This window comes from Onychostoma macrolepis, chromosome 20 (genome assembly GCF_012432095.1).
Source record: "Onychostoma macrolepis isolate SWU-2019 chromosome 20, ASM1243209v1, whole genome shotgun sequence".
NCBI lineage: Eukaryota > Metazoa > Chordata > Actinopteri > Cypriniformes > Cyprinidae > Onychostoma > Onychostoma macrolepis.
In genome coordinates, this window is record NC_081174.1 from 16,213,975 (window position 1) to 16,218,817 (window position 4,843).

Sequence of the window (4,843 nt, forward strand, 5' to 3'; positions counted from 1 at the left end):
TGTTTAGAGAGGCTCGGCTGCCCTCAGAGACCTTTTGAACCCTCCGCAGTGGGTCTGTCTGTGAGTCAGCGCTACATGTGTGTGATGTGCATGAGTGAAAACGCAGGTGTTGAGTGTTGAGGAGTGGTACTGCTTCAGTCTCTGTCTCTATGGAACCATGCCGATGCAGGTATAGAGACTCATAGTCCTGATTTAAACTCAAATACTTGAAATGTTGAAACTTATTTAAACAGTAGAAGTTACATGGCATACAACTTATTTAATGCATGTAGAGATACAATAAGCACTACTTCCATTGGTAATTAATACAGAAAATATTGAATAGAATAGCCTGTATTTTGCTATATATATATATATAATATTTTATTATACTATATAATATATATAATATTTTTATAAATGCTATATTTTTTTTAAATAATTTATTAAAAGTTTATATATTCTGAAAAATATTCTTCTAACTTTCAAAATTGTGACCCTGGAGCACAAAACGTAAAAAGAGCACATAAGTAGTACGGGTATATTTGTAGAAATAGCCAACAATACATTGTCTGGGTCAAAAATCATTAGGATATTAAGTAAAGATCATGTTCCATGAAGATATTTTGTAAATTTCCTACCGTAAATATATCAAAACTTCATTTTTGATTCGTAATATTCATTGCTAAGAAATTCAAGGCAATTCGATTTTTTTGCACCCTCAGATTCCAGATTTTCAAATAGTTGTATCTCGACCAAATATTGTCCTGTCCTAACAAACCATACATCAATGGAAAACTTATTTAGTCAGCTGTCAGATGATGTATAAATCTCCATTTAAAAGAATTGACCCTTGTGACTGGTTTTGTGGTCCATGGTCACATTTATTTCATAATTGTGAAACATGGACAGATCTCTACGTCTCCCATAATGCAAAACATAATATTTTATGTCAGAATTTAAGATGTAGGAACTCAAAAAGCCCTGAATTAAATACTATAAATATTAATTTAGTCATTTATTGCTTGTGGAGATATTATATATATATATATATATATATATATATATATATATATATATATATATAACATCTTTAACATTTATTTAAATGCAATATGTATGTTCTTAAGGCTTTTGAAACATGGGCAGATCTCTGAGATCTATACTGGAAAATGTCATTTCATTTTTTTTTTCCTCAGTTTGAAAGTATGTATTCCATATGCTCATTTTACAAGGATGGGTCAGCATGCATCCATGTGCTTCTGACAGTGTGCTAATCTCAGTCTGGGCAGCTGCTTCTGGTGAAGGCTAAATATCTTCAATGTGATATATACTGAAAGTTCAGCTGAGTAGTCAGAAGCCATTATCAGCAGTTTAACTCTGCACAAGCTTCTGAAGTCAATTATGCTGCATATTATATGCGACTGAAAGCACCCATTTGACGTAAAGTACTTACAGGGTCTATAAAATAGCTGTACAAATACAGTAATGTCCATTGGCCTAATATATGGGAATATGACAGCTCTCAGAACACTGTTGGAGGCCTCCAGAGAGGAAAGCTGCATCACTTGAAGAAAAGAGTAACTTTTTAAAAGACTTTTTCTAACACTTATTCTTGGTGAGGAAATTAAGGAAAGTTGTTTTTTTAACAACTTTGAAACTTAGGCGGAGGAGTGTTCTACATTTCCAAAAGAAAATCAATTTCACGCTTCATTCCAAGATCTGAACACCACCTTATTGGAATTAGCACTATTACACATCAAGACTAGAAAACTTTGTTCGCACATTAAAACCCCTTAATTATAAGTATGATAACACACCATGTTAACAACACTTACCATGATAGTAAATAATCTGTAGCATCACCAAATGTGACCCTGGACCACAAAACCAGTCAAAAGGGTCAATTTTTCGAAATTGAGATTTATACATCATCTGAAAGCTGAATAAATAAGCTGTCCATTGATGTATGGTTTGTCATGATAGGACAATATTTGGAAATATTTGAAAATCTGGAATCTGAGGGTGCAAAAAAATCAAAATATTGAGAAAATCGCCTTTAAAGTTGTCCAAATTAAGTTCTTAGCAATGCATATTACTAATCAAAAATTAAGTTTTGATATATTTACAGTAGGAAATTTACAAAAATATCTTCATGGAACATGATCTTTATTTAATGTCCTAATGATTTTTGGCATAAAAGAAAAATCTATAATTTTGACCCATTGTTACAAATATACCCCAGCGACTTAAGACTGGTTTTGAGGTCCAGGGTCACAAATAGCTAAATTGCCCATTTAAACTATTTAAATTATAAACATGTCTAAATACCTATTTAGATTTTGGTGTGAATTCGAAAATTTATATATAGGCCTACTTGTGCATGCAGGCTTTATGAAGTAAGTAATAAAGATGTATCATAAAGTAAATATTTAATACATACTTTGTCATGGAATCTCAATTTAATATGGTAACTTGTCAGTAATGCATAAATCTCAATTCTGATCATAACAGCAAGACCACCAGAACAAAAACCTATTTGAGGAATACTTACCCAGCAAGTAAAAATAAAATTGTGTCGGATCCCGATCTCATGGGAGTTTGAACTCATCCACTAGGATGAAGGTACGTGTTACCACAGTGTAAAAAATATATATCTACATTTTGGTGTTTAGGAACGTTAATGTTATTCATGCTATTTATATAATCCCTGTCCTCTGCTGCCCTCTAGGGTCTTTAGATGAAACTACAAAGCAGGTCCCAGGAATGCCTATGAAAAAAGATGGCCCTGCTGTTGTGGATGTAAGGTATTAATGAGAGGGGCACAACAAACAAATGAGCCTCAGGTGTTTCAAAAAGAAATTGTTAAACAAAATACAATTTCTGATATTATGCCTCTGTTTCCATAACAGCATTCTTAAACATCCAAAGCAAGCATTGAGCTAACACACACTTAACATTTTTCTGTCCACTAGTTGGTGTCAAACACAAAACACCCTAGTTATCTATTTACTGAAATCATTCATACTTTGTACTTTGTCTAAGATTTCTAAGATTCAGACCAGAAATTAAGTAAACAATAATGTATCTAAAACAGCACAAAATGTGTGTTTGTCATCACCCTGAATAGGATTTGATGGATGGATGGATGTGATGGACATTGTCATTACAAGTGTTTATTTCTCTTAAAATATAATATGCTTTGTTACCAGTAGATGGCAGTCATCAGTCACAAATGTACACCTTAGATTTGTAGAATAGAATAGAAGGGAATAGAACAGAATAAAGCTTTTATTGCCATACAACTGGTGCCATTTGAAACTGTATTTTTAAAATTAATGGTATTTCATTAGTAGGCTAAATCAACAAGGATCTCCAAACCCCTCAGAGTCAATCATATATATATATATATATATATATATATATATATATATATTTTTTTTTTTTTTTTAAGTCATAACTTGGAACATCCCGAAGTCTTTAGGAGGCCTAAATGTCTTTGCACCTTCCAAACAAAGATAATATTTTAAAATAAGAACATCTCTCTCATCTCTTTATCTCTTTTATACATAGAACCTGCTCGCAGCTTGACAAAGCTTGCCAAACTTGATCTACTTGTGCACCTTTTTCTCACACAAAACACATGGTACAGTAATTAAACTAGTTTAATTAAGATGAGTCACTGTTTCCATAGTTGTTGTACCAAAGTGATATGTAAAGCACACTTCAGAATCTCACTGGATGCATGAAGCAGTGGTTCCCAACCTTTTTGACTCCAAGGCACGTCACCATCCACAACAATATTTGAACATCCCATGACTTTTTCAGTTGTTTGTGATTACAAATATTTTTCAACCCAATAAAATATTTAGTGCTTGACATATCCATTGTAAAAATGCCCATTGAGTTATCAGAGATTAATTACATAATTTATCCAGGCCTATTACACTTTTTGAAATTATTCGGTAACGCTTTACAATAAAGTTCATTAGTTAACATGAACTAAGAATGAACAATACTTCTACAGCATTTATTAATCTTAGTTAATGTTAATTTCAGCATTTACTAATGCATTAATAAAATCACAAGTTGTGTTTGTTAACATTAGTTAATGCACTGTGAACTAACATGAATAAAAAATGAACAACTGTATTTTCATTAACTAATATTAACAAAGATTAATAAATAGTGTAATAAATGCATTGTTCATTGTTTGTTCATGTTAATTAATACATTAACTAATGTTAACAAATGACACCTTATTGTAAAGTGTTACCAATTATTCTTTCTCATATGTAAATAACAGCAGGTATCCTTCAAAAAAAAAAAAACAGTTAAGGGAATTAAAAAGTAAATTAAAATAGACATCTTGACTTTTCATTGTTTTTGGCTTATTTAATGCTTGTTAAGGCCCCCCTGGATCATGAGACCCCTCTCCACCACTGTATTAGAGGTCATCCAGGTATTGTTCTTCTCATACTATAAATACTACACATGCTGACATCCTACTCATCTGAAGTATTTCTTTTTGCATAGTATAGAGTAGATAAGCTTAAGGCTACATTTTCACTTACTTATGAAGACATTAATTAGGTTATTAAATGTTTTAATTAAAGTGTATAACAGAGCAAAATAAAGCTCCTCAGCGAAGCAGGATTTTATTTAAACAACGTTAAGTCACCAAACATTCAAATGGTTCTTCACCTTGTACTTGAAACACGATACATTACACAGATTTAACAGTGTAGCCTATTGTAATCACGCCGTTGATTCTAATGACCGCACGGCAGTTGCTTGATCGCGCTCGCACGGTGTTCAGCTCTACATGTCTTTCCACATCAAAGGGAAATCACACAAGTTCCAA